The sequence below is a fragment of the Mirounga angustirostris genome, unplaced genomic scaffold, assembly GCF_029215605.1.
Source record: "Mirounga angustirostris isolate CCGP_5_RB_7025 unplaced genomic scaffold, mMirAng1.0.hap1 SCAF_3, whole genome shotgun sequence".
In the NCBI taxonomy this organism is placed as follows: domain Eukaryota; kingdom Metazoa; phylum Chordata; class Mammalia; order Carnivora; family Phocidae; genus Mirounga; species Mirounga angustirostris.
Window position 1 is genome coordinate 4,458,505 of NW_026991711.1, and position 26,417 is coordinate 4,484,921.

General features: G+C 41.9%; 1 protein-coding gene across 2 annotated transcripts in view; it reads left to right on the forward strand.

Moving 5' to 3' along the window:
• The window catches only part of LIG4 (DNA ligase 4), a 67,978-nt gene that overhangs the window by 13,789 nt on the left and 27,772 nt on the right, over nt 1-26,417 (forward strand). The window contains exons 2-4 of one of the 2 annotated variants that reach the window (XR_006789778.3): nt 1,486-1,745; nt 10,646-10,699; nt 12,412-12,889. The gene's annotated coding sequence lies outside the window, so the exon portion shown is untranslated. The remainder of the gene's footprint in view (nt 1-1,485; nt 1,746-10,645; nt 10,700-12,411; nt 12,890-26,417) is intronic. The other variant, XR_010409913.1, reaches the window with a different exon arrangement.

Sequence of the window (26,417 nt, forward strand, 5' to 3'; positions counted from 1 at the left end):
CCTGTGACTTACTTCTTATCAGGAGAAAATGACAAAGATGATAAATGGCACACATGATTACATGATATTGTGTAAGTCTGTCTTACTAGCAGACTCTCCCTAGCCTCTCTGTCTCCCTTCGTCCCTGCGTCCCTCTTCCTCTTCCCTCTCTCCCTCTTTCCATCTCTTGTCCCTCTTTCTGTCTTTGCTGACTTTCACAGAAGTAAGACCTCAAGGGTCCTACAGCTGCGAGGAGCTGATGCTGCCACAGCCGTGACAGCAGGGAGGCAAATCCTTTTCCATTTGAGCCTCCAGTTGGAAATGCAGCAATAGATGACTGGTACACGTCTCATCATGGTCTCCTCTTCCTGAAAACCTTCGGTAATTAAGTAAGGAATTTAGGTCAAAGTGCTAGCGGTGTTTAGTGCAGAAGGAGGCATTAAAGAAATACTTCCTCGTCCTCCATTTGCTCTGTAAGGCTTACTAGAAAAAAAAATCCAAATTGATTATAACACATTTAAATCCTGACTTCAATCTTGTCTTTCTCTGCTTAGCCAATTCCAGCCACACTGACTTACTACACTTTGCCCTTTCTCCCTCCACGAATATCCTGTTTTCTCTTCTGAAATGCTCTCTTTGAGCACCTGCCATGACAATCCCCCAATTTTAGATCCTATTCATCTTTGAAGAGCTGACATGCCATTTTTATCATGTGATCTGCCCCAGTTCCCTAGTCATATGCATCTCCTCCCTACCACCCAGTAACTTACCAATTTTGTGCTCCTTATAATTTTCTGCCTTAACATCTATTTATCTGATGTTATTTTTTGAGTTAGCTCTTTGAGGATCTGAAGAATGCTGCATGAATCTCTTATGCTCTAGTGTGTCTTGTGTTTATGGAGGGTCATAAATATATTTGGAGTACAACAACACAGTGTTGCTTCACTACTTTCTTTTTTTTTGAAACTTTCTTCCTTCCTTATGCGTAGTATCACCGTTGTTTTGAAGAGACTTTATACCGACACTTAGGACATCAGTGGTGTTCACTGCTTAAAGAGTCTCTGCTGGAAAAAAAAAACAACAACAAAAAACATACAGGTATAATTTAGCGGTTGAGAGCACAGACTCTGGACACAAGGGGCCCGAGTCTGAATTCAGACTTCTGTACTTGGGAGAGCAATGCAACTTTTCTGTGCCTTCGTTTCCTCTTGTATAAAACAGGGTAAGAACAGCACCTAATTTATCGGGTTGTCTTGAGGACTAAGTGTATGTGTGTGTGTGCACGCATGTGCATGCCCGTGTGCATGGATGTGTCTTAGAACAATGCTTGGAACACTGCATCATATAGGGTATTATTTTGTCCGTAAGGTAGGAAGGGAAATAACAGGTGCAGGGGTTCTGTGATACATGGTAATAACAGAATGTGAATTGGAGAAAAGAACTGTTCTTGGAAGCGAAAACCTTCCAACAGGCAGTCAGTCATTCTTTGCCCTTTCTTCTACATAGTGGATCACAACTGAGGATGATTTTTACACACCCTCCTGCCCCCAGCCCCGGGGTTGGGCAGCATCTGGAGACGATTTGATTGTCAAGACTGAGGAAGCGCAACTGCCATATGGTGGGGCCAAGGGTGCTGTTACATAGCCCACGGTGAACAGGAAAGTCCCCCACAGCAATTAACCAGATGAAAGGTTCCATCGTGTTGAAGTGGCGAAAGTTGTTCCAGAATCATGTGAAATGTGATGGGAGAAGACATTATATTATTCGTGAGTAATGCCTTCAGACCAGCCATAATCACAGCTTTATTGCGAGTCAGTTTTTCATTCATAAAACGAATGCTCATTCCTGCTTATTTCTTTTAAAGGGGTTAGTATGCGGGTTAATTAGTGTTTGCAAAGCCCTTCGAAGATGTAAAGTCCTACGTAAATGCTATTTATTATTAATTACCATTCCGGAAGACCTTTGCTGTGACCCTGCTCCTTCACTAGCCCAGGCAAACCTCAAAGACCTGAGCGATACTGAATGATTTTTGATAAGTTGGAACATTTATAATGAGAAAGATAGGCATCAGGGACGTAAGCCAACTTTAGATGGCTGGGATATGACTGTATATAAATTGGCTCATTAAAATCAAGAAAACTATAGGTTTTGCTTTGGGGTCTGTTTGCTAAATTGGAGTAAATTTCTTCCAACCTTGCAACACTATATATAGCAAGGGAGGGTGGTAGCCAGAATCCATAATACAACTTTAATGATTATGAAAAAACAAAAATAATTCATAGGAAAAATTATATTATTATATTTATAAACATTTTCTCTGACCCATGAGTCACTGTGTAATTTAGACTGTCTGATAAAATGAAAGCAATAAAACAGTTTGCAAAAACCTCAAGAAACCAGGACATTGGGTATAATACAATATGCTTTTTTCTGTAGGTATGAAGTATAAATTATGTCATAAATACAGTTTTACACTTCCACTGAATAAATGTTTTTAAATTTCAAAATAGCTCTTAATCTCACCTAATGTGACATTCTCCTGTTAGAGCAGAGTCTAAACCTGCACATTTACATAACAATGTTATCTTTAACTCAGCATCAATCTGAATAAAAGTATTTGTTGGTGACCTACTGGGGTAAATCTGGGGTGGCTAGCCTTGAAAAGGCATAAACCTGAACTGTGGGTTTTAGCTTTGTCGAATTCTGATGGAGACCATGTGTGAACTTCAGTGTAAAATAAAGGGGACATCGCATGTCAATGGGGGAAAGCATGCATTTTTTTAAAAAGATTTATTTATTTATTTTAGAGAGAGAGTGTATGGGGTGGGGGGAAGGGACAGAAGGACCAAGGGAGAGACAGAATTTCCAGCAGACTCCCTGCCCAGTGTGGAGCCAGATGTGGGGTTCAATTCCAGGACCCTGAGATCATGACCTGAGCTGAAATCAAGAGTGGGAGGCTCAACTGACTAAGCCACCCAGGCACCCCAAAACATGGATTATTTTATAAATAGTTTGGAGACAACTATGTAGTCATCTAGAGAAAAATAGTCAATTTGGAAACCTCACTGCTTAAACCAAATATATTTCATACAAACCAGATATTTAAAAGTAAAAACCAGGGGCACCTGGATGACTCAGTCAGCTAAGTGCTGGTTCTTGATTTTGGCTCAGGTCATGATCTCAGGGTCCTGGGATCAAGCCCCGAGTTAGGGCTGTGCCCTCAGCGGGGAGACTGCTTGAGATTCTTTCCCTCTGCACTCTCCCTCTGTTCAGGCTCACTCTCTCTCTCTCTTTCTCAAATGAATAAACATTTAAAAAAATAAAAATTTAAAAATAAAATAAAAGTAAGAAAATAAAGCCATACAAATAATACAAATTTAGGAGAAGGGTGTCTTACGTATTGAAAACAAAAACAAAATAGAAACCAGAGAAGAAAAGATTGCTGAAATTTAATTTACAAAATTTATAAAAATACTCTGCAGTAAATATCATAAATAAGTCAAAGAGGGGGCCTAGTAGGGAAAATATTTGTGATGAAATAGTAGAAAAATGACTTTTTTCTTTATGATATGAAGAGCTTCTGTAAGAAAGGCTATCATCTACATAAGAAATAACAAATATGACTTTATATAAAAAGTCCAAAAACACAAAAATATAGGTGAAAGAAAACAGCTATTAAACTTATAAAAAGATAGATTGCTCATCCATAACAAAGACATACTAAAATGTATTTTTCTTTTTGCTATAAAATTTATAAACCAAAACTTTGATATCTTGTTTTGATAAGAATGTGAGAAAACATATTCTTATGCTTTTTAATGCAAATATTTATTTATATCATGTATATATTAATCCTCTATGGGGGCAAGTGACAGTACCCACCAAAATTTAAAATGCATTTATGTTCTGCCCAAGTTATTCAGTTTCCAGAGATTTACCTTACAGATGTTGTTACACATATACAAAAGACACATTTACAAGGATAGTTACTGTAAAATTACTATGATGAAGGAGAAGAAATAAATGTTAACAGAAGTCTGATTACTAAGTGATGGTATATCAGCCCATGAGAATATGAAACTCTGATATGCATAGAAATGCCTTTTCAGGGCACCTGGGTGGCTCAGTCTGTTAAGTGTCCAACCCTTGATCTCAGCTCAGGTCTTGATCTCAGGGTTGTGAGTTCAAGCCCCACACTGGGCCCCACACTCCGCATGGAACCTACCAAAAAAAAAATGTGTTTTCTTTTCTATGAGTTCCTCCCCCCCTTTTTTCCCCTTCTGATTATATCTCAGAGAATTGCAGGGCACTGAGGAAATTCTTTTAACATTTGTATTTTTTTAAGGGACATAGAGACTAGTGAACTCATACAGGTTTCCCCCAATATCCAAAAGTAGAGTGTTCCTATGAAAACTTCTCTAAGCTCCACGTAAAGTGAAGAAACTGTTACCATTAATTGATACAGAAACATTTTTGAACAGTCCCAGGCCCCCAAAACTCACCTCTCTTAGGTTTTTCTGAGACCTTAGGACACCTCTTGCTAATACAAGCACAAAATAAATCAAGATAAAGCCCAGATGCTCACAGATAGATGTCAGAACTCTGGTGGTGGGATAGGGAGATGCTGAGTGTGTTTTCTGGGGAAGGACTGGGCAGGCATACAATTTTACTCATATGTGGAATTTAAGAAACAAACAAACAAAGGAAAAAGAGAGAGACAAATCAAGAAACAGACTCTCAACTGTAGAGAACAACCTGATGGTTATCGGGGGGAGGTGGGCGGGAGATGGGGATTAAGGAGCGCAATTGTGATGAGCACCAGGTGATGTATGAAAGTGATGCATCATAATATTGTGTACCTAAAATTAATATTACACTGTATATCAACAAACTGAAATTTAAGTAAAAACTTAAAAAAAGAAAGGAAAACCTTGTCTAACCACAAGAGACCTACCACTTTCTTTCCTTGTTATTATTGCCATGACAGTGACCACACTTGGATATTGGTCCATTTATTGTAAATATAGATTAAAAGATAAGATCTCGCTCATCCAAAATGGATGCTCCAGATTAAGGATGAGATGGAAACTTAAAGCGCACAGTCAGTGCTGCCTTTCTCTGCCCCACCAAACCGAGGACACACTTGGAGAAGATACCAGTTTCCTTCTCCGCAGCATGTCTCAGAATGCCTGTTCTCCAGCGCACCCTGGGCCATAATGTACATTTATTAATTGAAGGAGCTTCCCCTTTTGTTTCAGAAATCCCAATGCAAAATCAGGTTAAACTTTTCTCAGTGGAGAAACTTGGTCCTGTACTTCTTACAACATCGTCTCCTAAGAATAAGTTCATTAGGAGATAATCAGCAAAATACTTTTTCAGACAATCTGTTAACACCCGGGTGTTAATGCTTGCCTCGGTCATAGCAGCTGCCAGACTCACGATTCACTGAATAGGACAATAAATTTCAACCTTATCTGATTCTGTTAATTAGAGTAAATGAGATCACTGTAGGAGCACTTGCTAATTATCAGTTACCATCAAATACCTGATGGGAGAGGTGGAGATGATATGCATAATTTTAATCATATTCCTTTCTTTGAACATAGTGAGAATGATCCAGTTCTCGGTTAGCGTCCCTCTTCAAAGTGAAATCCCATATATATGGCTGGATGGATGTGCAAGGATGTTCATCATATTATTATTTGCAACAGAAAAAAATTGGAAACAATCTGGGAGGTTAGGTAAATAGAGTGCTTCGTATAAGGATATAGGCAACTGTTAAATTAACGAGGGAGGAAATTTCATGGCATGCAATGTATGAAATATATATACAGTATGCAATTTTTTAAAAGTATATTTTAAATGCATAGAAAAAAATATAACCTTATAGATCTTGTATCAAAATAGGACCACCAAATATATGTAAGTGCCGTCCTTATGACTCCTATTTTTTCTTTGTGTTTTTCTGAGTTCTCCAGTACTTTTGTACTGAGGGAAAAGTTCCAGTGAAATGAAATTAGTATGGACTTAAAAATGAAACACTGAACACTGTGTTCAATGAAAACTGAACACTGAAATCAGAGATCTTATTTTTTTCTCCTATTGGCATTCATAAGATATGTCCATTTTTTTTCCCTCCTGGCTAATTTAACTTTTCAGACATTTATTCCTTTCTAATGATTCCTGCATTCAATTCACAAGTTTTTACTTAGTGGGAAGACAGGAGTTATGTTTGATTCGAATCCTAACTTGGTGGGTCCAATCCAGCTCTGACTGACATGGCAGTGTCGCTGACTCCACGTGGGGATGGCGGGATCGGGAGCCTAGCAGCTGGGCCCAGGCCACCCAAGGCGGACTGTGAGAATGAGCCTCACGGACACATTTTTTTCCTGCTTTCTTTAGACAAAGAATCAATTTTGTAGCACAATATATTAGAGTAAAGATAAGTAGAAATTCACCAGGTACCCTTTGTGTTGGTGACAGGAGCCATAAATTAGGAAGCTGGGGATGTATATCAAACGCACGATGGACACCTGGGTGGCTCAGTCGGTTCGGTGACTGACTCTCGGCTCAGGTCATGGTCTCAGGGTCCTGAGATCAAGCCCCACAACAGGCTCCATGCTGAGTGTGGAGCCTGCTTGAGATTCTCTCTCTCTCTCTCTCTCTCCCCCTCTGCCCCACCCCTGGCTTGCACACGGGCAATAAATAAAATAAATAAATAAATAAATAAATAAATAAATAAATAAATAAATAAACAAATAAATAAAATCTTAAAAAAAATGCATTATAAGTGAATCACAAGATTCTTGATTTCTTCAGGTCTGTCTCCAGAAATTTTAGGATGAGCTTAATGGCTGGGTGCAGTTTAGCACTGCTCTGTGAATAAAACATCAGCTCACATGTTGTGCCTATGAAGGACCACAAATAAAAGGAGAGAGAGAACAAGTAGAAAACATCACAGCCTGGTCCTAAGACACCGTAGGACGTTACTTCCTGATCTCGGGAGATGCCCTGGGCTTGTCAACACTCACACTGTGCTTCTGTTTCTCAACAGGAAACCTTTGTTCTAGTTAACAAGCTTTCCACTGCCCATCAATCTTTAATAAATGATTTCTACACAAAAGACAGGAAAGATATATGCATTATTGTTACTTATAGCCTAGCCTGTGTTCACAGAGATCATGGAGCACCCCTGGCCCCCTCTCTGCCTCTCCATGTCCATCCTATTTTCATGGTTCATTCCCACCCTTACCTGCCCTGCACCTTCCTCTAACCCCTCCCTCTCTGAAATCCTCCTGTGTTTTTAGCCCAAACCAAACAAATTGGTACTTGATCCCCCTGTTTTACTATAGTTATAGCAGTCTTTAGTAGAGCTTTCCGGGAAATGCAAAATTTTACCTACATTTTCAGGGGATTTTTCCTGCTTCAGTTAAAAGTCATAGAGATACATAGCAAACACCTGCTGGTTAGCTGATTAGATATTATTGTACTATTTTACTTTTATACTTATATTTTTATCCAAGTAGTGTAAAATAAATAGAAAATAAAAATAAATAAAACAAAAAAAGAAATAGTTACAGTGTTGAAAAGTTGGTAAATAAATATTATTTCATAGGATTGCTGATGAATAATTTATGAAACTGATACTTTTTAATAGAGATTTAGAAAAATAAAAACAAACTCCCTGGTGGGACAATGATGTCTAATTTCAAAGGCAAAAAAATAGATCGATAGATGGATCGATAGATAGATAGACAGGTATCTAAGCTAACAAGGAATCAGCAGAGGGAAGCATCGAAGTTAACTCTAGAACATATTCAAAAACTAACCACAGAAAGGAGATGGTTTGTATGTGATTGGAGGGGGGCCTGGGGATTGTGGAAGACAGGAAGCACCTGCTACCAATTTTAAGGTGTATTCGTGCAGTGGTTCATGCTGGACTCTGAGTCTAGTATTGCTGGCAGGATGACTCTGGGCTGCTTACTCTGTTAGGTCTGAGCTGAACTCCACTTCTAGGTAGAATCGTGATGATAACGGGCTTCCCTCAAGGGATTGTGGTGAAGATTAGATTAATACCTGTAAAGGACTTAAAACAGCTGCTTGGCACCAGGGACAGATTCATTTTTGTGGAGGCTTAAAGCTTATACAATTTTTTTAAAGATTGTATTTACTTGTCAGAGAGAAAGAGCACAAGCAGGGGGAGTGGCAGGCAGAGGGAGAAGCAGACTCCCCGCCGAGCAAGGAGCCCCATGTGGGACTCAATCCCAAGACCCTGGGATCACGACCTGAGCCAAAGGCAGACACTTAACTGACTGAGCCACCCAGGTGTCCCAAGCTTATACAATTTTCCAGCTCTTCTATAAGAAAATTTTTTTTAATTTATTTATTTATCCAAGCAATTTCTACATCCAACGTGGGGCTCAAACTCAATACCCCAAGATCAAGAGTCACATGCCCTTCTGAATGAGCCAGCCAGGTGCCGCTTTAAAAAATTAATACAAAATTAGATATGACATCAAGTGATATCACTGAGAAAGGCAGAGTAACTTGCTTCAGAAGCCTCTCCTCCATAAAAGCAATAAGAAAACTGGCAAAACTTGTCAAAGCCAACTTTTTTTTTTAAAGCACTCTGGTAATTAATTTGCACTCAGGCTTACAAAAATCTAGGGGACGTTTATTTAAGAAAAACAGTTTGATTTTGTTAAGACTGGTGAGCTCTGTGGTGTCTTAACTTGCCCTATTCCCATTACCCTCTCCCTAATTCCACGGAAACCCTAAAAACCAGCATCCACAGTTACAGTGGAAACCAGTGGCCACCAGAGGGTCCCGGGCAAAACCTTTGTCAGAGACTTGTCATGATTCGGCCTATCTGGCAGCTCCCTGGAAAACCCAGCTGTAAGGCTGATTGTAATTTTACTAGACTCAGAGAGGGCCCAGGTAAAAAGCTTTTCCCTGGGGGCCTTGACGGGAAACAGTCGGGGCAACTGTTTGATGTTACATCTGTTCGAGCTGGGATGACATTGGGACAAACTGCAAGCTAACTAAAAACCTAAAAGGAAGGGAAAACACTAAATAGCAAGGAAAGTGGATGTCCACAGGGGACTTTGAAAAACTCCCACATATTCTGGGGAGTCTAGAATCCATACCCGGGGGGGCGTGTCCTCAGAAACAACCTGGAAAGGCCCCAAGCTCTCCCCGTGGCTGACCTCAAGGCTCTGAACCAGCAGAAAGTGAAGCCTAGGGCAGCGTTGTCAAGGCCTGGCTGAATGTTGAAAACACATTCCAACACACACACAGATCCCTCACTCCTGAGAGACCTCTTGTAAAATAAAGCCTTCTCGGCTCCGGCTTCATCGTCCAGGCTCTTGGTGTCTCTGAAAGCTTCTCCTCCCCTAGGGGCATCAACGGAAACTGGCTTGCGCAGATGTGTCAGTAAAAGGCAATATCAAGGAAAACAAGAGAACCACCTGTATTAGGTATCACCCTATGTTCAAGGGATGCTACATTTTTTAAAAATTAATTAATTAATTAATTTTTTGATGCAGTGTTCCATGATTCATTGTTTGCGTATAACACCCAGTGCTCCATGCAGAACGTGCCCTCCTTAATGCCCATCACCAGGCTAACCCATCCCCCCAACCCCCTTCCCCTCTCAAACCCTCAGTTTGTTTCTCCGAGTCCATAGTCTCTCATGGTTCATCTCCAAGGGATGCGACATTTTAAACAGGTGAGATAAGAAAGCAGGTATGATAGGAAATTATTTGTTACTTACTATTTTCCAATCTTTTAAATAGAAATGGCCGTAAGATTTACTGGGGAGAGCATAGTAGACTTTGTACCCTATATTGGTTTTCCAGGCTGCCATCACAAAATCCCACAAATTTGGGGGCTTAAACAACAGAAATGTATTTTCTCACAGTTCCAGAGGCTAGGAGTCCAATGTCAAGGTGTGGGCAGGTTTGGTTTGTCCTGGGGCTTCTCTCTTTGGCTGGTGGTTGCTGTGTCCTCATGTGGTCTTTCCTCAGCACACGCATCCCTGGTGTCCTCTGTGTCCCAAGTTTTCTTCCTAGAAGGACATCAGTCAGATTGAATTAGGGCCCGCCCAAACAGCCTCATTTTATCTAAGTCACATTTTTAAAGGTCCTGTCTCAAATATAGTCACGTCCTGAGGTACTGGGGGTTAGGGATTCAAAATAGGAATTTGGGGGGTGGGACACAATCCAGCCCATACAGGTACTGTTCATCTGGGGGGATGAAACCATGTATATTTAAGAACTATCTTAAGTAGGTTTCCATTTTACATTTAGGACATTTACTCTGGGCAGACGTACTGTGTGAAAATCTGGGCTGGAGCTGCAAGTCCCTGCTTTCCATGAGGGTTTGTCCCAAATCTACAGACCCTGCTATTTTCTCCCTTCCTTCTGCTGGCCTGTCCTCTCTCGCTTTGTATTCTATTCTCATCCAGCATCTCTCCTCGCCTGTCCCTAACATACCTGGGGATGTACTTGTCTCCTGACTGAGTCCTCTTCTTTTGGAGGCCTGTGTTATAAAAAAAATTTTTTTAACTCCCTGGAAAAATCAACATGTACCAGCACTTTCAAAGAAATGTCTAGAAAGTTCCGTGACATTTTTATGATAAAGTAAACCTTTTCCCTCCCTCTTCTAGGTCTGAATGCCAACCCCAAGATTCACAATCTCTCATCTTTAGAGCTGTCTAGAGGTAATAGATGGATGGATTTTTTTTTCTGCTCTAACTCTTTGAAAATTATAGCTAGTTGAGAATGTTTTATAGGAAATATAAAAAGGTCAGAAGATTTAACATTGCCAACAAAAACTTGGACTGAGGAATGTTTTGATTAAGCTTTTAAATTATATTATATAAATAAATTATATAAGTTCGAATGAGCTGTAAGATTTCCCTAAACAGCTAAAGAATTTTCAAAGAGAGAGGATGTCTATAATTAAAGTAGTAAATCTTTAAATAAGCAATAAATTATGCAGAAGGTCTGGAAGCACTTACAGGAAATAAAGACAAGGCAGAGAGTTAGGGTGTAAATAGGTAAATGTATATATGTATAATTATATACATATACATCTATATGTGCGTTTTTGGTTTGGATTGGTGTGCTTCTGAAACATTGACTATTAAATATTCTTTTTTTTTTTAAGATTTTATTTATTTATTTGACAGAGAGAGACAGGGCGAGAGAGGGAACACAAGCAGGGGGAGTGGGAGAGGGAGAAGCAGGTTTCCGGCTGAGCAGGGAGCCCGATGCGGGGCTCGATCCCAGGACCCTGGGACCTGAGCCAAAGGCAGATGCTTAACCACTGAGCCACCCAGGCATCCCACTATTAAATATTCTTAATTTTATTTTATTTATTTTATTTTTTAATTTTTTTTAAGATTTTACCTATTTATTTGAGAGAGAGAGAGAGCACAAGAGGGGGGAGCGAGAGAAGGAGAAGCAGACTCCCTGATGAGCAGGGAGCCTGATGTGGGACTCAATCCTGGGACTCCAGGATCATGACCTGAGCCGAAGGCAGTTGCTTAACCAACTGAGCCACCCAGGCGCCCTAAATATTCTTAATACTGCAAGTATATTACACGAGGTGACAAAATAGATTAATATGTTAGAATCACAGGGTTCTAAGGAGGCTTAGCAATCATTTAAGTTCTTACTCTTAATTTAATAAGAAAATTGAAACCTAGAGACATCGTGTACATTTCTCAGTACTAACAAATATATCAGCAAACCTGTGTTCCATCTCATGAATGCAATAGTCCAGTTGTGGTCGAAAACTGACCTCTGGGCTCCGGAGCCAAACTACAACACGGAGACAGAACTTGGGGATAAAGAGGAACAGGAAGGACGGTTTTATGACTTTGCCAAGCAAAGGAGGCTGTGGGGTAAGAGACTGAGGGTTTTATAGGAAAATGCAGGACCTGGGCGGTTTCGAGAGTGCTGCCAGCCGCGGTCCTCACGTCTTCAAGGTGGTCTCATGACTGTCACTGGTGCCGCTGACCATCCGAGTCTTGCTAGTAAGTATGGAGACCGAGTTCCTAGAACACAGGATTCTACAGAAAAACAGGTGAAGTGGAGGGGGAGGCGTAAAGAAGGAGGAAGAGAAAAACGTGTTCAAAGTGAAGGCTTGTGGGGGCATTAGCGGGTCCATCTTAATCTCCATCCATCTTTACGTTTCTCTAGTGGTTTCCAAGTGAAAGGAAGAGAGATGCAAAGAAAGCCTAGTTGAAAATATGACCAATTTTACGGGGGAAAGAAGTCAATAGAAGTATTCCAGTCCTGCCTACCCCTTCACACAAATACACAGACATGTCCTGATTCCATGGTGTTGATTTGCTTGCTGATATAGTTGTTAAGATTTTATTGATTGATTGATTTGCTTATTTATTTATTTATTTATTTATTTTAGAGAGAGCGTGCACAAGCAGGGGAAGGAGCAGAGGGAGAGGGACAAGCAGACTCCTGCTGAGCAGGGAGCCCAACGCTGGCTAGCTCCCGAGACCCTGAGATCATGACCTGAGCCGAAATCAAAAGTCAGACGCTTGCCTGAGCCGCCCAGGCGCCCCTGCTCGCCGATATTAACTAACTGTGGGAGACTCCTGATGACTGCAAGTTCCTCGACATTCTCCCTGTGGCGAGGGAGGGGCTATTGCTCCTTCCTCGGAGCCCGGGCGGGCCTCTGATGGTCTGGACTGAGAGACTTTGGTAGAAGCGATGCCACCCTAGTTTCATGGCTCTTTCTTACGAGGGCTGGCCGCTTCTACCCTGATCCTGAATCCTGAACCAGTCTGGAAGACGTGCAGTTGCCCTACTGAAGAGACCATCCAGAGGGACCCTGAGACCCAGGAACGGGAGAGCGACCCAGCTGAGCTCAGCCCTACAGACACGTGAGTGCAGACCCCTGGTGATCCCAGGCAGCGCCTGTCTGAACTCTTGGCCCACAAAACCCCGAGACAGAGTGACATGACTGCCGTCTAAAGGCACCAAGTTCTGGGAGGGTTTGTCATGCGATCAGAGAGAACTAAAATAGTACACTTTGATTTAAATTGAGGAAGAGCTACAACATTACTTTCAGGAAATGACTGTATTTATCATAAATATTCAATATAATAGCTAAGTATATTAAGATAAGTCAAAACATACTTAAGAAATATTCATGCCTTGAGGATTTGATCGGAGGCCATCGCGTACCTATTAATGAGCACAGACACGGGTCATTCTTGTCTTTAAAGTCCTGGAAATAACTGTACTCCAGATCCTGCTGAAATGGGGGTCCAGAGGCAGCGCCACCAGCCTCCCCTGGGAGCTTGCTGGAAATGCAGGGTTTCTGGACCTGCCCAGACCCCAGCATCAGAAGCTGCATGTTAATAGGCTCCCAGCTCCCTGGGTGATTTGCATATAACTCTGTAACACTAAACACTAAGAAGCACCAGTCTAAATAGTTTTATTAGAAGGAATGGGAGTTTATGCAAATAAATGTGGGAGGAACTTTCTTAATTATACTGCAGAGCACCCCCTTCTCTGGAATGTTTTGATGGTGGTTAAATCTAAAGGGAAGATTGTCCTCATTCAACAGCAATGGTTGCTAGTTTCGGTCAGTCTTCTCCTCTAACATCTTGTTGCTCATATAGGCACAATTTCTTCAAACCACAAACATTCCAGAATAGGAACATATACTTTCAAATTGGGGAATGTGTCATATATATATTTAAGCTATAGCTTAATTATAGGAATAAAACCTATAAAACCTTTTATCTGTTCTTTGAACATAAATATTTTACAGGGTAGGCTAGTGAAGAAATAGATCCAGCAGAAGTGGTATTATAAATGGAATAATTAAACCCGTTCTGATTTTATGGTGCTGGGAAGAAATGCAGCAAATCTGGAAGGCATCTAGAGAAGAGTAACAGTAACTGTTTATTAATGCAATAAGATGACTTCCTCTGGCAAAACTGGTAGCCCAGCTGAACATCCCGCAGGAAAGGACCTGGGCAGGTTGCCTGGGTCATTCCTTTGATATCGGTCCACTGTTGCCACCCACTGGTCAGGAGTGAATTTTCCTCTGTTGGCCTTGTTTTGTTTTTTGGTTTTGTTTTTTTGTGGAGCCCAATGGTGGGATTTGAACCCAATGCTGAGATCAAGACCTGAGCCAAGATCAAGGGTCGGCGTTCCTCCTGGCCTTGCTGTTTCAATATTCACTGGTTTAAATGTCTGTCTTTCAGTAATTCAGGAAATATAAATGAAGGCCTGTTGTAGGATAGCACTGATAATACAGTAGTCAGCACCGTGCTTGCCTCAGAGTTCCTAGTTTGGTTCAGCAAAATGTCAGGGCCAGGCCATGACATCAAAGGAGGATGGAGTGACTCAGGATGAGAAGGAGCCCACGGGAGAGACATCGAATCCAGTCTTGGAGATCAGGGAAGGATTTTCAAAAAGAAGTACAAAGAAATGGTTCAAATTTGGGGTTCTGGAGTCAGAATGCCTGGTAGGGAAGTCCTACTTGTTACTTTGGGGACGATGCTTCGCCTCTCACCGTCTCAACTTTCTTACCCGGGAATAGGGACACCAACCTCAAAGAGCTGTGGGGGGAGAAGAAAGAAAGGACAAGTAAAGGTCCCGTCAGTAGGAAGTGACCCAAAATATTAAATGTTAGCCTTGTTCCATAGCATTCTTCCCGGGCTCAGGGCATACAGCAGCAGCAGTTTAAAAGTATCCCCACGAGTTTCACCACACTGAGAATCCTGTGTGGGCAGGTGCGGTTTGCCCGAGATAAACAGGGCAGCGGGGTTGGAGGTTTTAGCTCATTTGAGCAGCAGATGAGCTGGTCTTACCACCATCAGGCCAGCTGATTCCTCTTCTAGATCAGGGGTTTTTTTGTTTGTTTGTTTGGAGAACAAGTTTTTGTTTCGTTTTGTCTTTCGCCATATTTTTCTCACTGTTGTGCACAGACTAAATATTTCTGTTTCCTTTCTTCCAAACTTACTCTGATTTCACATCATGCCATCTGGATTCTAGGTCACTTATCGGCTGGATGCTGTCCCGAGTCACTGACATTGAAAAATATATATCTACACATGGCCCGTTTTAGACCTTGCAGTTCAGAACCCGCTTTATCATCGTGGCAGTGACTAGCTTGTGCGTGCTCTAAATTGATTCCGGTCTCTTTAGTATTTCAGATTCGCTCATCACACAGCAGTTCACCCACTACTCTGTGTGGCCACAGAATACCATTTAGCTGGGACTTGGTAGCCTGTCTAAAATAGCCATTTGTTCATTGCATAGACCCCACCTTGTAGCTTATTGGGTTATTATACATTCCTGGGTAGACTACTGGACATAAGGAGCAACCTTTCTTCATTTTACTGATTTTTTTCCCCCAAATACCAGAAGGAGTAGGAATGACTATTCCTGTTTGCCACATGTTTTGTGGGCTTTTTTCCCCCCTTTGGAAACAAGAGTATTGAAACTTTGAGTGTTTCTGCTACTGGATTTCAGACCTGGGGGTGAGGTCAGAATTGCCAGGTGGGGAGTTATTAGAAACCCCACCTTAAGTTAGTTTTCTCTGTGGAAGTCACATGTCTGTCCTTTAAAACTGACGCAGAAAAATGGCTGCATCTTCATACCTAGGGAGCACCGTACATTGTGGTGGAGAGCTTCTGCATTTTCTTTTTTTGTGAGTACTTGATGTGCCCAATGAGAAGAGATGAGACCCCTGAGAAATAATAGCAAGGCCCCAGAGTTAAATCTCTCAGACAGTTTCCTGGCGGGCAGTAAACTCACCCCAGGGAGGCAGGAGAGAGTTGGATGAACCCGGGGTATAGGCTGGTCTTCAGCTCTGGGGAGATGCTTCCGGCAAGTACACTGGGAGGTCACCCAGCCCCAGGCCCATCACCACTCTTTGTGGAAGGGACGGTAGAGAGGGAATAATTCGGGCTACCTCACTAGCCCGTCTGAAGTGCTCTCCCTGCCGCAATGAGAACAGTGTGCTCTCTCTGCTGCTTTCCGGCTCCCGTGGGAACAGGTCGCAGACTCACTTCCTCACAGGGCTGTCCCAGCAGCCGGCCTGGTGACTGGCACAGAGCTCAACACATGTTTGGTGATTGACTAACTAACAGGAGGAACGGCCTCACCAGACGATAAGGACAGGGAGACGTGGAGCAAGGTCACAGGCTAGTCGGGGAGTCAGGCTGAAAGGTGGGGGTGGCAGCAGCCCCAGTAACACCAGGCGGCACCAGGAAGGCTGTCCGTGGCTGAGAGAGACTGGGAGCCACAGAGGGTCCCAAAATCAAGAATCCATTGGCCACCTCAGATTGTTTGTTCTGCACAGGGAAGGTCTCTGGGCACAAAGGAGTAGTATTTGCCTTACCAGTTTTTGCTGTTGTCTCATAATTGGTACAGCCCAGGGAAGTGCAAGTTACAGTTCACCTTGTATTTCTGCCATGTCATGTGATAAAATATCGTTTCTGGTAACACCTGTATCCAGTGCATCTTATGTTTTATCTCTTTCTCCAAGCTGAACTGAAGTGCCCGTTACTCTATACTCAGTAACTATAAGGAGTAGATTTGCTACTTGTTACATTTCTGTGTATTGATGACCGATATAATCAGTTCTTATTTGTACATAAAAAAGGAACTCAGGGTGGAAAGATAACTGAACTCTGTATGGCTTATATAAATTGTATAAATTGAGGTATAAATCTATTGATCAAGCAATATTGCCATTTGTAGAAAATACACAAAGGAAGTGGCTTTCGTACAATTCACAGAAAGAATTTAAAGAAAGATTTTTTTCACAAGAGTTGATTAAAAGTAAACAATATGTATCCCTCAACAAATATTTATTTGTTTGTTTATTTACTTATAAATTGAGGTATAATCGACATAAACATGATACTAGTTTCAGATGTACAACATAATGATTGGCTATCTGTATATATTGCAAAAGGACCACCTCAGGAAGTCTCGTTAGCATCTGTCAGCACAGAGTCATAGAATTTTATTCCTTGTGATAAGAACTTTTACGTTTTACTCTTTTAACAGCTTTCAAAATAGGCAGTACATTATTATTAATTATAGTCACCATGCTGTACATCACATCCCCATGACTACTTATTTTATAACTGGATGTTTGTACTTTTGACCGCCCCCCCGGCCCCCCACCCTCAGCTCTTACACACAACAATCACTGTTACGTTCTCTGTATCTGTGGGCTTGGTTTTTGGTTTGTTTTAGATTCCACATGTGAATGAGATCATACAGAATTTGTCTTTCTCTAACTCATTTCACTTAGCATAATGTCCCAAATGGCAGGATTAAATTCTTTTTACGGCTGAGTAATATTCCACTGTGTACATATACTGCATCATATTTATCAACCCGTCACTGATGGAACGAATATTTATTATACATCAACTGTATACTGAGCACAGTGTGGCTCCTGGGAATTGAACAGTGATCAAGACAATGAAAATGTTCGCTTTCCTTGTTTTTTCAGACTCACAAACGGGGAATAGGATGACCTGTTTGAAGGCTGTTTGTCATTTATCTTTCATAATTACGATTGGCTCGCCCCAGAAGTGCGAAGCCTTTGGTGTACAGCACCACCTGACTTTTAATCAGCGCTTCTTTCCCTGCGTGTTAGCCCTCGTTTTCTTTCCATTTTAGTCCAGTCGTTGAACGTTTTTCCTTTTTTCTAACTCTTGATTAGCCTTTAGTGAAGACAATCCCATCTACTGTTGGCTAAGGCTTACAATGTGCAAAGTCCTGCGTGTTCTTATGTGGTGTTTGCAACAATCCTTTGAAGCAGGTGATTAGCACACCCGAGAAAGTTTGAGGAGTGCTGTTCTAAATCTTTCAAAACCCTTATCAGTGATCCACTGATCTCTGACCCAGCTACATCGCAATTGCCTGATGTGTTAGTTAAATAAAATTCAAATTCTCAAGCTCCACAAACATCACACTGAATGAGAAACTCTGGACATAAGACCTCGGCTCTACAGTTTCAGAAATTCCCCATATAGGGGCGCTTGGGAGGCTCAGTTGATTGGGCGTTGGGCTCTTGGTTTCACCTCAGGTCGAGATCTCGGTGTCGTGAGATGTAGCCCTGTGTCAGGTTCTGCACTCAGCGGGGAATCTGCTTGAGATTCTCTCCCTCTGCCCCTCCTCCCACTCACTCGCTCTCTCTAACATAAATAAATAAATCTTTAAAAAAAATTCACCATATAATTCTGACGCACAGACATATTTTAACCCCTGATATAAGGCAAGGGAAACCTCCAATATCTGCATGAGTTTCTATATTATTTACATACTGACAAAATTGTTCGTTTTGCAGAATATTTGGAGCAAAAACATTGCATAATTAGGTCCCATTTTATTTATGAATATATTTAAACTGTCATTCAGTTATGATGTTCAGGACATTTTGTAAGTATTTAAGAGTATTCTAAAATTTCTCCAGGAGAACATGTTGCATAGGTTCTGTTGTGTGATAAATACCTGTCTTTCGACTATTGGCTTTGTCTTCAGAACTTGTAGCTATTCCTAGAAAAATCAGGGGAAGCTCTGATGCCCATTCAAATTCACAGTGGGCCTGACCTTTTAAGGCATTTAATCACAGAGTTTCATAACATGCAGATACTAAGTTCAAATTGTGGAAACTTCAGTGTTTTGAAATTTCCCATTTCTATTAAATCATCACATTTGAGGTTTTTCATATCCACAAGTGAAAGTAAGTGAAAAATGCACAAAAGCAAATGAAATGTGTTCCTGTTTGTTATTAGCTTCAAAGCTGAATATTTCACCGTGAGGCCATTACTCTGTCACCTTTTGTGTGATACAGGCCAGGATGCTTAGATCGCCCACCCTGGGGTATTTGCACGGGGTGCTGGGCGACAGCGCCCCCTGGGGGCCATGGGGCTTGCAATGCTCGAATCTCAGAGAATCACATGCACATTAGAACTGGGGCCACAACTAATGAAAGATGCATTTTCTTTGGTCTGTGAAGTGTCTGTGCTAATATTCTAAGCTTTAATATCCTTTTGTGGGTAGACTAGTCATTCATGTAGGAAATTAAAGCAATTCTACCACAGGGAGTTATTTAGATGGGGATAATGTTAGGTTTTATTAGCATGTTCCATCTCTTAGGCTCACACTTGCAGTGGGGATATGTTTCAGATGCTTCGGACACAGTTTCGAGAATCTTCTATTTCAACCAAGATGATTTGGTACACAACTGGAAGTCAGCTGCTTGTCCTGCATTATTTTGGAAGGTTTTCTGACATTCCCACCACCACACCTTCTGTTTAGTAATAGATCTAATTCTATTTCGGGCCTGTGTTCTGATTTCAGATAAAAATGAGACCACCACTAGGTAGGAAGAGCAGTGAGCTTCAGTGAGCTGTTGTAGCTTATTGGAAATGAAACCTCTAGATTAATTCTTCCTCAGTGGTAAGCGTGCAAAGTGGGGCAGTTCATGTTGTCCATCCATGGGTGGGTGCTGGAGCTGAGAGGGTCTATACTTCCCTGCCCCTCGGCATGAGGTGTGGCCATGTTCACTAGTTCTCCAATAGAATGTGAGCACAAGTGGTGTGTAGTATTGCAGAACCAGGGGTTTCTAGATGCAGACACTCCACCTCCCCTCCCTTCCCTCCCCCTCCCTAGAGGAGCCACAGAAGGAAGGAACCCGGATCCTGAATGAACACAGGCAGGAAAGCTGCCTGGTGACTGGGATGACCCATCCTACACTGCTTTTCTGATTGAGAAATAAGCTGCCATTGTGCTGAGCCATTATCCTTTGGGGACTATTATCATAGTAAGTCTCTCTGTACAAATGGACAGATTGGCTTGGGGAGGAATGGAAGGACTGCCAGCCAGTGGCCCCACCTGGAAGGAAGGCACCCACGGGGATGGCCAAGATGGACTCCCGCAATCCATACATCTACCCGGGGCTGGTCCTCTCTTTCGGGAAGTGCTATAGTGTTTAGTTTTGATGTTATACCATTTTTTTTTTGTCCAAAATATAAATAGTAAATAAATTTTCTTATTTACCATTTGTTCAGTAATAAAATATTTCCTGAGTACCGACTGTATGCCAGACCAGTATATGCTGAGGGATGGGTAGAACACCAACAAAGGACCAGCTCCAGCCCACAGGCCTTGATGACCAAGGTTTAGGCCAAAGGGGTTGAAGAAGGCAAGAGAGATAGAGTAGAACATGATCACAACAGAGTATCACAACTGCTCTGATGGAAATATGCCCAGAGTATCGTGAGAGCCTCTGGTTCTACGTGAAGGTCATTGGGAATGATTTGCCAGTGTCCAACTTTCAGTGCTTAGGATGAATAAATCCGCTAGCTTTAGACTGAGGACATTTTTAGTAAACAAGAAAAATTAAAAATAATCGCAACAGGTGGATAAAATTAGAATACCTCACTTAAAGTACTTGGAAATATTTATAAACTGGAAAGTAGAGAATGCATTGGGCAGAAGCAGACAGCATCCACTGCATGTGGATTAATGATTAGGCTTCAGCAGGATGCTGAAGAAGGACCTCCCATGTTGTGGGGTTTCTTTCCTCTACTGGCCAGTAGACTGACCACAGATGGATAACAACAATGCACAGAAATGAAATTCTTTATCTTTGATGTCATGGGCTTTATTAGCACACTTCTTCTATTATCTTCATGACTTTACTGTCTAAACATCTGTTTGTCATGTTCCATACTAGATTTTGAGAATCAAACAAGGTGTCGTGCATGGGTGGAAGTCAGCTCCCCAATTTGCACAATTTCTAAAAGTTCGCTGACATTCCAGTTACTATTTAAGGAATTATTATCTAGTGACAATTCTATCTAAATATCTATTCAATGACATAATCAGATTTTTTTTTAAAGATTGAACTTTCCCAGTTAAAATTCTTTAGTGCAACCATCACATAAAACTGGATATCTCCCCACTAAATTATATGAATCCAATATTAATCAAATGAAGGTACTGATAAACAGTCAAGATTTTGTAAAAATAGTATTTACTAACTCAAATTTTTTAAAAGATTTTATTTATTTATTTTAGAGAGAGAAAGAGAACGAGGAGGAGCAGAGGGAGAAGGACAAGGCAGAACCCCCACAGAGTGCAGAGCCTGACATGGGGCTGGATCTCACGACCCTGAGATCATGACCTGAGCTGAAATCAAAAGTTGGACACCTAACCCACTGAGCCACCCAGGCACCTCTTAACTCAATTTTTTCTATCCATCTTTGCTTATCTACATGTACATGAGAATGTAAACCACTAATTAATGCTTATAAAAAAGGAAGCCAGGGAAACAAAAAAAGGGGGGGGCAATATAAAGTAGTTACATATGTGCAAATGAAAGCTTTATTTTATGTTATTAATTCTGAATTTAGAAGAGGTTTTATTAAAAGGCCAGTGCAAGGCTGACACTTTACAAATGAATCTGATCTATGTAAGATGAATCAGATAATAAAGACCTGAAATTTCCAACTAAGAGAACTTTCCAACTAAGGTTACTTTCATTTTAGCCCCCAAATAAGGGTCACCTCTCTGCAAAGTGATTTTTCAACCCAGCTCCAGTAAGTACAAATATGCAGGCTAAAAAGAGCAAGGAGAAAGTACATGGTTGTGGAAATCTTGAGGGTGGAGTCGGAGAACACGCAACAAAGGTGGACATCCCAGAGCGCCTGGGTGGCTCAGTTGGTTAAGTGTTTGCCTTCGACTCAGGTCATGATCCCAGGGTCCTGGGATCGAGTCCTGCATCAGGCTCCCTGCTCAGTGGGGCTTCTGCTTCTCCCTCTCACTCTGCGCTCTCTCTCTCAAGTAAATAAATAAATAAAAATATTTTAAAAAAGGAAGGTGGACATCCCATGGCTGGGTAAGAGAGAGGAAAGAATGCCCCTGCAGAGGGCAAGTAACTTAGGGAAGAAGTATTTTTCTTGAGTCCCTATGCCGTAGTGTGTGGTATTCAGGGATTTTCGCACACTGTCTCATTTCATTCCGTGGCCCTGCAGGGTAGATGGCGCCACCCACTCCAACTCAAACCCATGTTCTCTGACCCTGAGGGCACGCCGTTTCTACCATGTGCGTGCATTGCAAGGAGGCGACTCCCCGAAGCCATAGAATTAATGGTACAGGACACGATATCTGCATTTTGTAGGGCTATGAAGCTAAAGGACAATTTAGAGATTTTTTAATTCAGTAGTGTCACCTTACATTTATTTATCCGTTAGAAAATCATGTCAGCAATACCTTAAAATTCTATCCTAACCACCCCTCCAACACACCTCCGTAGAGATTGCTATTTCAAGCCACCATCATTTCCTTGACTTACTGAAATAGCATCTAATTAGTTTCCCTCTTCCAGTCTTGGCCCCTTAATGTCTACTCTTCACACACCATCCGTGATGACATTTGTCAAAAGTAAAACCGATCACTCTCCTCCTCTGAACAAAATTGTCCAAAGATTTCACATTACATGCAGAGCAAAATAGAAAATAAAATACAAATTCTCACCACGACCATTAAGGCCCTATATTAAAAAGCATCAAGACATCGCTCTGATTCCACTTCTTACATCCCTTACACACACTGCTTCAATCTTTCTGCTGCTGCACAGACCTGCCAAGAACACTCCAAACCTAGGTCCTTTGCAAATGTGAGAAATACGGGGGGAAAAAGATAAGGCAGAGATGATTCAAAGACTTTTGTTCACAGCAACTGAGTTAATGGTGATGCCTTTTATCCAGATGGTGAAGAGGTAGTTTCTTTTAAGATTTTTATTAGGGAAAAATGTAAACATAACCCCAAATTAGAAGGACAATAATATAAAAACCCACATACTCATCTGTGATGAGACAAACAACTCTTCCAAGTGGGTGCCTAGGCATTTCACAGAATGGTGGCCCTGCTCACGTCCCGAGTCTGGACACTTAGGGATCTGAGCGTAGGATTGCCACCCCCAGTCCCCACCTTGTTTTTCCTGGCACACCTTTTAAAATAACCACTCAGGGTTGAGCTCCTGAAAAGTTAGTGACCTTTGGCCACAACCACCTTGTACGTAACAGGTGCTGCCACCCTGCTCTCTGTCTCCTGCTCATTCATGACCTGGGATAGAGGACCGCCCTTCCCCTGGCTCGAAGCCCACCCCCAGACCCCCACCCCCATTTGGGGGATTTGCAAGTAACACATCTTGTGACGTTACTTCCTTTGTGTGGGTGTACTGAAACTGTGCCTTCAGTCAAGATGACCCAGGGTTTTCAGTTCCCCAAAATGGGACCTCGGATGCTGAGAGGGCTACCTGCCCACCCCATTTGGCCTGTGCCTCCTCCTGCAGCAGGTCATGATCTGCACGTTTGTAATTTAATACCCCAGCTCTGGCTTCTTGGCACATCATCACCCAGCTGAAGCAATGAGCTCACTGAGATCCTTGTTCTACCCGTACTTTAATTAGATTCTTCTCCCGCTACCTCCCACCCCCATGAGCCTACACGAGCAAATCCCAGACCTCACATCGTGTATTCTTATCACTTATTTCAATCAATTCATTATTAAATTCATTATGCATCTCACAAGGAATCGTTTTTAAGCAACCACAATTCTGTTATCATCCCTAAGAAATGAGCAGTAATTTCCTAAAGTATCAAATATTTATTACTGTTCAAATTCAGAGAAGTCATGATGAGGCATGAGAATCAAAAGCTCTCCTTTAGCTATATTAAGTTTTAGATGCTTATTGGGGACGTTTTTAAGATGCCAAGTAAGGAGTCTGGGGGGCACCATGGTGGGAGATGTGAATTTTGGAATCAGTAACATATAAACAGTATTTAAAATGACAATTTTGAAGGAGATTCCAAAGAGAGTGAGTGTTCAGGAACTAGGCCTGAAGGCATGCTAACCCTTAGAGGATGGGAAGAGAAAAGAAAAAGTAAATTTTCAGATAAAAACGTGAAGCCCAGAAAAGATAAGTGACTTGGCCAAGGCCCACATAGCAATTTTCTTCAAGGCTAGAACTTGAAGTTGGAGCTTTTTATTCTTTTTTGAGTCATCTTATGATAGAAATTAAGGGACATATATTTCACTTTTCAAGTATCTGTTGACTTTGAAGTCAGTTATTCCATATACTGACCTGTTTCCATATTGTTATTAATTTATTATTGCATACGTTGTCACAGGCAAGAAAACTTGTTGCATCACAGAGAAAGCATTTCTTGTCTAGAGACTTTGCTCGCAAAAGGATCAATTTCTGAGTGGGAAATATGGTAACATTGTGAAGCTATCATTGTCTGAGACTGTGAGCCTCCAGACAGGGAGGAGTGATTTCTCAATGATGGTTCAGTGAAAGGAGATCACGAAGCCTGTTGAACCTCTTGAGAAATCATAGTAACATCTCCATGATACCCCAAACTTAGGACTGACCTAGAAAATCATCAAGTGCCCTCCTTCTGGTCTTCTCCCTTGGAAAAGTGACACTATTAATGTTTATGTAACCAATTTAAAGCAAGATTTTATTCACAAGTAGAAGCTCGTTATTTATAATTTAAACTTCAAGGGCAAGAGGGCCTCAAAACAATACAATATCGGCTCTCTGCTCCTCCCCATTCAACAGACAGCCACATCTTCTGGTGCAGGCCCAGCCGTGTCCCCAAGACATGGTGGTGAAGGTCAGAGTACATGGATCTGGCAGTATTGGGCACCTGGTCACCAGGGTTGCTTGTAACTCTGGCAAAGTAGATATTGTCACCATCAACGACCCTTTCATTGACCTCAACTACATGGTCTACATATTCCAGCATGATTCCATCCATAGCAAATTCCATGGCACAGTCAAGGCTGAGAATGGCTTGTCATCAGTGGAAAGCCTAGCTCCATCTTCCAGGAGTGAGGTCCCACCAACATCAAATTGAGTGATGCTGATGTTGAGTATGTTGTGGAGTCTGCTGCTGTCTTCACCACCATGGAGAAGGCTGGGGCTCACTTGAAGGGTGGGGCCAAGAGGGTCATCATCTCTGCTCCTTCTGCTGATGCCCCTATGTTTGTAATGGGCATGAACCATGAAAAGTGTGACAGCTCCCTCAAGATTGTCAGCAATGCCTCCTGCCCCTCTGGCCAAGGTCATCCACAACAACTCTAGCATCGTGGAGGGACTCATGACCATAGTCCATGTCATCACTGCCACCCAGAAGACCGTGGATGACCCCTCTGGGGATGCTGTGGTGTGACAGCCGAGGGGCTGCCCAAGGCATCATCCCCCCACTTCTACTGGCACTAAGGCCATAGGCAAGGTCACCCCTAAGCTGAATGGGAAGCTCACTGGCATGGCCTTCCATGTCCCCATCCCCAATGTGTCAGTCATGGATCTGACCTGTCACTTGGAAAAAGCTGCCAAATATGATGACATCAAGAAGGTGGTGAAGCAGGCCTTGGAAGGCCCCCTCAAAGGCATCCTGGGCTACACTGAGAACGGGGTTGTCTCCTGCAAATTCAATAGTGACACCCACTCTTCCACCTTCAATGCTGGGGCTGACATTACTCTCAATAACCACTTTGTTGAGCTCATCTCCTGGCATGAAAATGAATTTGGCTACAGCAGCTTGGTGATGGACCTCATGGTCCACATGGCCTCCAAGGAGTAAGAGCCCCCTGGACCACCAGCCCCAGTGAGAGCAAGAGGAAGAGAGAGGCCCTCAACTGCTGGGGAGTCCTTGCCCCAACTCATCCCCCAACACACTGAGAACCTCCTGGCCTCCACAATTTCCATCTCAGACCAACTGAAGAAGGGGAGGGGCTTGCGGAGCCCTATCTTGTCATGTATCAATGAAATATACTGTACCCAGTGAAAAAAAGAAAAAAAAAAAGAACAATACAATGTCAGGTGTGCTAGCATGGAGACACTCGGTATCTCACAATTTCTTTATTAACTTAAATTTTCAAGTTGTGTCATCTCTTGGATTACATCTTTTGAAGCAAGAAACTTTGGTTTGAACTTATGGTTCTGTTTGGATTTGTAGCCATAATGGCAAAAGACAGAAGACTAGCCACTATGACCTTTATGTGGGCCCTTTTGTCCGAGGAATGGGAAGCTAATGGATATAGAGAAAGACCACAAGGAAATGACAACCTTCCTTATTATCAAATCTTATTCCAATAAAGTCACTGGAAGTGTTAATTACTCAGGAATTATGAACCTGGAAATTAGCTATGATATTGTAGTTGGTATGAACGTTGATTATTAGCATGAACAAGTTAGACAAAGAAATGAAGTTATTTGGTGTTTTAGCAGATGTTTTTCTGAAAATGTGTACCAAGAAGTGGAAGTAAGCTCGGGGATATGGTGTAGACAGAACAAATCAGTCAAATTTATTGGAAGAAAGCACCCCATTTGGCATGTATATAACACCT